This window comes from Tiliqua scincoides, chromosome 3, assembly GCF_035046505.1.
Source record: "Tiliqua scincoides isolate rTilSci1 chromosome 3, rTilSci1.hap2, whole genome shotgun sequence".
NCBI lineage: Eukaryota > Metazoa > Chordata > Lepidosauria > Squamata > Scincidae > Tiliqua > Tiliqua scincoides.
In genome coordinates, this window is record NC_089823.1 from 99585536 (window position 1) to 99595970 (window position 10435).

The 10435-nt window shown below is 43.4% G+C and overlaps 1 pseudogene; it reads right to left on the reverse strand.

Annotated features, from left to right (window-relative positions):
* Window positions 1–8204: 8204 nt before the first annotated feature.
* On the reverse strand, window positions 8205–8324 carry LOC136646579 (5S ribosomal RNA; annotated as a pseudogene).
* Between the last annotated feature and the right edge of the window lie 2111 nt (window positions 8325–10435).

Genomic DNA, 10435 nt, shown 5'->3' on the forward strand with positions numbered 1-10435 from the left:
GACATAGTGGAAATGGAAAAGGTGCAAAAGAGAGTGACTAAGATGATTACGGGGCTGGGGCACCTTCCTTATGAGGAAAGGCTACGGCGTTTGGGCCTCTTCAGCCTAGAAAAGAGACGCTTGAGGGGGGACATGATTGAGACATACAAAATTATGCAGGGAATGGTCAGAGTGGATAGGGAGATGCTCTTTACACTCTCACATAACACCAGAACCAGGGGACATCCACTAAAATTGAGTGTTGGGCGGGTTAGGACAGACAAAAGAAAATATTTCTTTACTCAGCGTGTGGTCGGTCTGTGGAACTCCTTGCCGCAGAATGTGGTGCTGGCGTCTAGCCTAGACGCCTTTAAAAGGGGATTGGACCAGTTTCTGGAGGAAAAATCCATTATGGGGTACAAGCCATGATGTGTTTGTACAACCTCCTGATTTTAGAAATGGGTTATGTCAGAAGGCCAGATGCAGAGGAGGGCACCAGGATGAGGTCTCTTGTTATCTGGTGTGCTCCCTGGGGCATTTGGTGGGCCGCTGTGAGATACAGGAAGCTGGACTAGATGGGCCTATGGCCTGATCCAGTGGGGCTGTTCTTATGTTCTTAACTGGAGCTCAACAAATGCTCCAGAAGGCAGCCCCCCACCACCACCACATAAAAAGAATGAAACAGAGGCTTGGCAGGATAAGGTGAATCTTTTTGTTTTAGGCTGCAATTCTATCCACACTTTCCTGGGAGTAAGCCCCACTGACTATAATGGGACTTACTTCTGAGTAGGCAGGCATAGGATTGGGCTCTCAGATTGTAAAGCCAGGTGGGTCCTGATAGTGATATGCTTGAAATATAAGAACTTAAATTGAACTGGGTACTGGGTAGAGGTGAAAATCTTACTGATTCTTTTTGGGGGATGCGTGTTATTGCAGGCAGGCTGCAGAGAAAATTCACTTGGTGAAACAGGACTGGCTTTCCCTTATTTATTTATTTTACTTTAATTTATTTATAATTATTTTAATTTGCTTTATGATGTGTCCTGGACAGATTGTCATTCTAAAAAGTGGGTCCCAGTGCTAAAAGTTTGAGAACTGCTCCAATAAGGTGTTAGTAAGTTGACACCCTGGGGGAGAGGTGACACCACTAGTGACCAAAATCAGTTTGCAAAAATAATACCATCATGTTATATATCAATCAATGTGTAATTTCGTGCAGAATGCGATGAAACAAACTGCGTTGAAATATCTTTATTCTATCAAAAGGTACAACAACAAAAACCAGTGGGGGCAGGGCGATGGTAGATCACCACGCCCACCACCTGGGGCGTTGCCCCGCCCACTGCATGGGGTGACGCGCTGGCCTCCCACACCGGGTGACGTGAACCCTAGTGACGCCACTGCTCAGATCACCTCCTGGATGTGACTGGCAGGAACTTCTGGCCACTTCCAGGAGGTCCTCTGAGGCCCTCCAGCATAGGCTCAGGATCCACATTGAGTGAAATCCACAGATTGCAAAACTGCAGATAAGGAGGGTTCACTGTATCAAGTTACCCACTATAGGAAACGGGATAGGTAGACTTTTGAGCAAGACTCATAACAACAACAACAACAACCAGTATTATGATATCCATGGAGGTGGTCTACACGGTCAGTGATGGCTGAGACATGTGCAGCGCAATCCTAACAATGAATTAGACTGGGCCAAGTCCTTCATGCCAGCCTAGGAGGGTTGCAAACATGTCGTAAAGCATGTTCACGCCTCTTCGGAAGCAAGCCGCGCCAGTGCATGGAGGTGCACTGGCATACGGAGGCTGAATCCAGCCTCTGTGGTGGCTTGTAGGTCGAGTCTTGCGTCAGCTGAACTTAGTGAGAGGGCAGTCCCTGGGGGTGGGTGGGCAGGGAGTGGGAGGCAGGGCTGGGATTCAGCTGTTATGCCAGATCGCAACCCCATTCCCGAGCAGAGGCTTCAAGCCACTCTGCTCTCCTTGGACTTTTGCCATCTCCTGAGGTGGTGCAAGTCCAAGGAGACGCATAGGGGCTGCAGTGGTTTATCCACGGGTAAGGGGAAGAGTTTCCCCTTACCTTCGGCTAAGCTACTTTGCAGCTGTATCTCACACTGGATACAGCGCAAGCCTCCTGGTTTGCCTGTTCCAGCGCAAGATAGGATTGCGCCCTAAATGGTGTACATGGATGTGTGAGTCAGTTCAAAACCTCCAAGTCTTCAGCTGGTATGCAACCAAGGCCCTGATCCTGAGAGGAAACATGCACTCATGTATTATACTATTTCAGTGCCATCTCCTTCAGACAAGAGTGAAAACATGAATGAGATTATTTGTTGTATTCACCAAATCATCATATTCCACTTTCCTTTTTCTTTCTCTCTGATAAATCTACTTTGTGTGCTGCTCATTAAATGTTGTCTTCCTGGCCACACAGGAGTCATGGAAAAGCAGCTCCCATTCAGCCAATAAGTGCTTAAAGGGTCTCAGAATATTTTTGCTTTGAGGACAGTTTTGACTGAATGAAGAGCTCCCAGTAGCCATAACTTAAAACTCATATTTTTAATGCTGTAAAATGATTAGATGTGCAGGGAACTTTAAGTGTCAAAACTGTTCTGGTGGTAGTTACTGAATTCAAAAGGAAAAAAAAAACAGGGGAAAAAAAACAGATTTCAAAACCAGGTTTGGAGATTAAGAAGCTCTAAGTAGCTTTGGCTGAGCTTTCAAATTATTTCAACTGAACTCTTTCTACATTTTTTCCCCCTAATGTTGGCACATTATTGGATACTTGAAAACATTGGAAGTTTCCCACAGGCCCCCCTGTTGAGCAGGCAATAAAAGGTGGGTGTTTCAATTTACAGAAGCGCAATAAAATGTTCAGCTTTAACATGTTCAAGAAGGGCCGTTCAGTCCAGATGATTCAGCTGGCACATTAACTACTGAGTTTTCAGTCATTTCAGGGCACCTGTGGATTTTCATTCTTGCACCACATTTACTTTCCTTACATCTATAAATAGCCTGGCTTACCCCACAACTTGAACTAGCATGAAACACATAACCACTGTAAGTCCAATAATGACAGCTTTCGTGAGATTGCTCTTTCCTGTTTGGGGTTTTTTTTTTGTGCACGTGGATGGTATGGCTGCTATGTTGCAGGACTGTGGTTGGCTGCTCAGGTCATGTGGTTGGCTGCAATCACAATGCACTGGGAAATTCTTTGTGTCATTCCCATCCGTTTGAATGGGGCATGTGCTAGGGAATATCCTGGAGGGCAGTGTCCAGATGCCTTTAAAGTTACTTTTGGGATATAAGAAAAGCCCTGCTATGTAAGACCAAAAGTCCACCCAGTCCAGCAATCTCTTTCCCACTGTGGCCTCCTAGATTCTCCCAGAAGTAGAAGTAATTTGGCCACTTCATTGTTCAACATTAATTCCAAGTCATTTGTAAACAAGGTCAAAAACACAGGTCCACACAAAGCACAAAACAGATCCTTGGCGCACCAGTGATTTTGCTGCCACTGATACCACCCCCTTCCCGGCCTTGATACACCTACCCCCTCCCCTATCCTGTTACATCCTCCCACCACCCCTGTGTAACACGATGGAAGCTTACCTGGTGTTCCTTTGGGATTCAGTGCCAGCGCTATGGTACTGGTGTTCCCGCCGGCTCTGCTTATTTCCAGAGTGCTGCAAACATCCTTTACATCCCTCAGGGACCACAGGATTGCATCATAAAACAGTACTTCCATATTCCTAGCTGCCATATCATCAAATAGCTCCGTTTCAGCAATAGGATCTCTCTCAAGTGGCAATCACCGGTAAGGATATCCACAAATCAATGAACATAAAATGAATCTTTATTTTTAATAATTATGCAAGGTCATTTTTATTGGTAAAGATAGGCTGATGGATGGCATTTTTGCTGCTTTCAAAGGCAGGGGCAGCCATATTGCAATTAAGAAACATAACAATTGATTGTACTTATGCAGAAATCAATTTGATCTGGAGATGCTTCAAACCTCCCAGAAGGCATTTGCCAACTCCAATGAGACGGCCACAAGGGAAATAGTTTGAAAGGTTTCTCCTTGCTGTATAATCTGTGTTTTATTCTGCCATCAGCATTAAAATCATTAAAACATTTACAGCAACCACATTTTTTTTACATAATCTACATCCATAACAACATTTTTTTAAAAGCAGCTATTGACTCTTTTTCTCAATATTACGTACATGCCTTGAGCACTAACTAACTTGAGCTAACTACTAGCACAGTAGCAGAAAAGAGTCTGTGATAGTCCTGATATATGACTAACAACTGACAAATAAGTAAGATTATGGAAAGTCCTGATCACAGCCAATTCAGTGGGTGGTTATTGTTTCTACTGGACCGACCTTTGGCCCCAGCATAGTGTTCCACTTTCTCTCTGCAGCATTCATTTGTGCTCCCTCTGTTTTCTTAGATGGGAACTATGTTTCCCTCTAAAATACTGACTTTTAAAAATTCATCAAGAATGCTTAGCATCCCCCCCATACAGAAAAGCCCTCAAAATATATATGGTTGAAAAAACAATTTCCTGTAAAAAATCAAACAAAAAACAGCAGCTCAATCGTAACAACTCCAACTCCCCCAATCCTATCTGGGCCTTATGGTAGCTGATCTTGCAGTCTACCATGTAAGTATTGTAAGTCAATGTATTGTAAGCCAATGGCACAGAATGGTGCAAAAGCTGCCCAACCATTCTGCAAGCCAGGCACACCAGCGCCATCAACTGGAGCCTGCACAGGAGAACCACCGGCCTGCAGAATTCTGCTGTCGTCCACTGTCACCAGCAAGTTTGTGCTAAGAGCAGTTTGGAGGAAGATCGTGGGTGGATTGTGGCAGGGACTGGGCCAGGTCAGGGACAGTTCAAGAGCCAGAGGGGGTAGATCTCAGCTTGGGATGGGCAATACAATTCAAAACTTCCTTTACCCTTTGTTTGCAGGGGCAGACATGGAGAGGCTTATATTGCTGGATGTCTACAGCTTTGGGATACATACTGATGGTTGTATTCTCCAAAGTAAGAGCCACACTTAGAGGGAGTGAATAGAGAGTCTTAGGATAATTATCTCTTGTTGCAGAATATCTATTACAATGCACAAACTGGCCCATTATAACTCATAACACCTTGTCTTGTGATTTATTGGAGTATGTGGGCAATGCAGAATATTATTTAGATATCTCACCTAACCGCTGTCAGGAAAGCTGCAAGTGAAAAAATTAGCATCTCAGAAATGTTATGAAAAATTGTGGGCACCGGGGGGTGGGGGGGGGATGGAATCTGAACATTGCTGTATATTTATCAGCAAAAGTAAGAAGGAACCAAATTGATCCAAATCAGTTCCCTAATGATTGGTGCTGGCCTAATTCTAAAAGGAAGAGTTAGCTAAGCTTCGTGTTCTTTTTACATCTGTCACGGCCACCCAGTTATTCCATTCACTTTGTACTTTCTCGTCACCATTCGTTACCATCAAAGGCATCACACCCAGCCAGGAGAGGAAACCAGAAATCCCTTCTGGATAAATATGCTACATCAAGTTACATCTTGTGTAGCTCACTATTTCAAAGACTGAGGTCACCACCTCCATCAGAGTAGCCAAGAGACTGAGAAAGATCACAAGGATAAGTTAACATAGTGGGCTGACCAGGGACTGCCTTTCTTCCTGCTTTATACGTTTGACACTGTGAAGACATGGAGGGGACAAATGAATAAAGGTACAGATTTAATCAAAGTGAAAGTTGACATCTCTTTCTCCCTATCTCAGTTCAAAAGTTCAGCATCATCATTCCAGAATAACTAGCCTCACTCGTGAAACCAATTTCTAAATTTGAAGTTATTATCTAAAGAGACAATCTGGAGTCCTTCCTAATGCCTTCAAGAGGAACGGTTAAAAAACAAAAACAATGATGATAGAAATAAACCTGCATTCTTTCTAATAACATCTTGCCCATTATCTCAGCTGTACTGTGACCGCCCTGTGTTCATCAGCCAGCTTCCTGAAAAACAGTATATTTTAATGGTCAACTTTTCCTATAAGAAAGTGATTTCTGGTGTCATTAGAAAGAAAGAAAATCACAATTTCTTTTTCACGTATACATTCAAGTCGCAGAACATGCTATACACTTTCTAGGAGACTGAAGTTTTAATTTAAGTTGAAAATAGCAGCTCAGCAAAACCAGCAATGTATATAGACATGGGAATGTATCTGTCTAAAAGAATCAATCACAAATAGGGATCTTTAGAACATTTTCTCCATTCAAATTTCTCTCTAGAATTGGAGTTACCTTATCTGGTTCACAAAGTGACCCAAATGCCATTAGCAGCCTGCCGTTCTGTTTTAAATGTAAGAACATAAGAGCTCTGCTGGTTCAGGCCAAAAGTCCATCTAGTCCAACTTCCTGTATCTTGGTAGCCCACCAGATGCCCATGGGAGCACACAAAATACTTGCATCCTGTTGCCAGTCCCTTGCACTTGGCATTCTGAGGTAGCCTACTTCTAAAACCAGGAGGTTGCACATACCCATCATGGCTTGTAACCTGTCATGGAAGTTTCTTTTAGAAATGTGTCCAATTCCCTTTTTTAAGGCATCTAGGCCAGATACCATCACCACATCTTGTGGCAGGGAGTTCCACAGACTAATCACACATTGGGTAAAGAAACATTTTCTTTTGTCTCTTCCAACTCTTCTGACACTCAATTTTAGTGGATGTTCCCTGGTTCTGAATGTCCCATAAGAACCTGAGTTCTAGACTTTGCTCAAGTATGCAGTCTGTATTTTTCCGTTTGTGCAGTTTTCATCACTAACCAATCAGGAAGGGGGAAAACAGGCATGAACTAACAACTTCAACAAACACAGAAAGAATTTTACCAAATTAATTCAGAAGACAAGAAGATCAAAGAATGGGGCAGAGTCAACCCAAAGAACAAAATGGAATAGGGCATGCACTTATCCACACGACAATAGAATACTGCATATCTGTTACAGCCAAGCCAAGCCAAGCCAAAATGTCTCATGTTGTTCTGAAATGTTGTCACATAGCATAGCTCTGAAACAAAGGACAAAACATCCTAGTTTCTCTAGGAAGGAATCACTGGGAGGAAAATTGTGACTGCCAACCACTGGGAGACCCAAGAGTGCCAGAGGTAAGTTTCGCCCATGTTTATCAGAGTCCAATACTCTGAAATTATCCTCTCCCATCCAGCAACTTTTTTTTACAGGCAAGGAAACTCCGGTGCACACCTATAACTCCTCTGCCATCCAGGGATGTCCCGATGGAGAACACAGATGTGTGTGCAATACTTGGTATGCATGGGTCTGCATCTACATGAGCTGTGGTTAGAGCCAACTTCATTAAATTACAAATAGTCAGTGTTGATAAGGTTTCAGGTTACATCCAGGACATCCAGGGATACACCAGTATATGACAAATGCATGCTGCTTTTGGAAACAAAACAACTTGAAGTGAAGTGCATTTGTATCTTCCAGGCTCACACAACCTTTGGAAGGTCTAAAGAAAAAGGCAGAAAACAAGGTGTTCATAATCATTACAATCGCTAGGGCTGTGGATCAGATTGTCTCTGCATGACCTCTGCCAAATCATACAGCTGCAGCAGCTGGTTTACTGAGGAGTGATGAAATGCTTGGGCAGATGTCTTAAGCAATGATGGAGCAAGACTCACAATGAGTCCAACCAAACATGGACTAGAGCTCATACTAGAGTCCTTGGGAATGAATAATAGATGCAATATTAGTAATGGAGCCCTGGACATTGGTACAAAGACTGGTTGAAAACGAAGGGCCCAATCCTATCCAGCTTTCCAGTACTAATGCAGTCGCAATGCAGTCCCAAAGTAAGGGGAAAAAATGTTCCCTTACCTTGGGGAGGCTTCCATGACTGCCTCTCTACCACAGGATGCAGCGCATGCCTCATTGGCATGGCTGCATCAGTGCTGGAAAGTTGAATAGGACTGGACTCAAAGTCTAGTTCTTAGTGTAAGTGAGGAGTACTTGGGCAAGAGAAAGGAGGACAGAGCACATGCAGAAGGTGACAACATATTTTGTTGGCTTAAAAATGGCAGTGGGGCCAGAGAGGTACATCATATTTTTTCTCAGCTTGTAGATTCTCCCAGAAGCATGAATACAAGAAATGGTTCGCAACCTTCAGTCTCAAAAGACTATGGTATAAGCCTACAGCACCCGGTACTCCCAGACGGTCTCCCATCCAAGTACTAACCAGGCCTGACCCTGCTTCGCTTCCAAGATCAGACAAGATCAGGCATGTGCAGGGTAACAGTTGCTGCATGCAAGGCTCTCCCATATATCATGTTTTCAAAATTGTTTTCTTGAATGTGCCCATTGCTCATTTTTTCCTCTTTTTATCTTCACATGCTAAAGCACTGCAAAAACACTGGGCTTGCAAAAAGGGAGGAATAAAGTATTTTCCAAGAAAGCAAATAAACATACATCTCATTAGCTGTCAGGCAGTTCAAAATTTAAACTTAGCCAGCCTCAAATTACGGTGAGGCTGCTTTCTGGCAAAGAACATCAACCGTCCACACTAAGTACTACAGAGGGGTTAGCAACTCAATAGCATGGAAGAGATTAAATTTATTGGGGGGACATGCATGCTTTTTCCATTCCCAGATTTCTCCCGTCTTCAGGGTTTGAGAGAAAATGACCCAGGAATCAGAACATGGCTTTGGCTCTTCTTTTATTTTGCACCTTTATTTAAAATTGAAATATAAAAAAATCTGTATCTGTATCACAGGTTTTGGAAGTAGATTTTCACTCTGGCCAACAGTAATGGAGGTCATGCCTGGCAGTTATATAAATCCACTGGGGCTAACTAGCTCATAAAAAATAAGTGCTGAAGTGTTCATTTCTCTGTGGGTTTATACCACCAGGTTGACTTGCTTTTCCTGTTTTATCCATTTCATTATAAGTACTCCATTTTCTTTTCTCGGGAAGACTAAATAAGCTCTGCAAAAGAAAATTTACAATATGCAACACATGTACCTTTCTATATGGTCTCCTCTTTAGTGTTGAACCCTTATAATACAAGTGGCATTGCCACGCTGTCTCCAGTGGAAAAATAAATCATTTGGAATGCTATTAAATTTTACAGGCTACACAGTTTGTGGGTAAACCTTACACATTTCCATAGTTCCCAAAATTGCAGAAACAAATTCTAATAAGCCTAATATGTAATTTGCAATCAAATTGTGAAATCAAACTACCTACAACAGAGGAGGAGGGCAATCCTAAACAGCATCATTTCCAGTGGGAATTGGGCTTCCAACTCTATCAAAATTGCACCACTTTAAAGTTTAAGTAATAAACTGTTGGGGAAAAAGAAGCAATACGCATCTATGTGGCATATTCAGATGGTTATTTTTAGTGCTTTTAAATATTCCATATTGAATATTGCCTTACAGATTGGTTTTATGTTTTTCCATCATGGTGGCAAGTTTCCTTATGCTTTCCTTCTCTTATATAAGCAGCCCTTACGCATCCTCAGCATCACCTGGCAGGACAAAGTTCCAAACAACACAGTCCTGGAACGAGCTGGAATCCCTAGCATGTATGCACTGCTGAAACAGAGACGCCTGCGTTGGCTCGGTCATGTCGTGAGAATGGATGATAGCCGGATCCCAAAGGATCTCCTCTATGGAGAACTTGTGCAAGGAAAGCGCCCTACAGGTAGACCACAGCTGCAATACATCTGCAAGAGGGATCTGAAGGCCTTAGGAGTGGACCTCAACAGGTGGGAAACCCTGGCCTCTGAGCGGCCCGCTTGGAGGCAGGCTGTGCAGCATGGCCTTTCCCAGTTTGAAGAGACACTTGGCCAACAGTCTGAGGCTAAGAGGCAAAGAAGGAAGGCCCATAGCCAGGGAGACAGACCAGGGACACACTACACTTGCTCCCAGTGTGGAAGGGATTGTCACTCCCGAATCAGCCTTTTCAGCCACACTAGACACTGTTCCAGAACCACCATTCAGAGTGCGATACCATGGTCTTTCGAGACTGAAGGTTTCCAACTACTAAATTTCTAGGCTAGCAGTATATTGCACCATTAGCTCCTATCTCCAGAATATGACATTATGGTCCAAATCCTAACCCACTTTCCAGCACTGGCATAGCATTGCCAATGGGACGTGTGCTGCATCCTGGAGTTGGGTGGCATTAACAGAGGCCTCCCTCAAAGTAAAGGAATGTTTGTTCCCTAACCTCGGAGCTGCATGTCGGTGCTGGAAAGTGGGTTAGGATTGCGCCCTTAATTTCCCCCACTTTTCTCCAAAGATTCTTACAGCACACATCATTTCAGTTCTCACTCTCCCTCACAAGCGCATGTGCAAGATTAGAACATGACATGCTTCCTCTTGTAAATATTTGGAGCATATCTACATCTTAAGGGG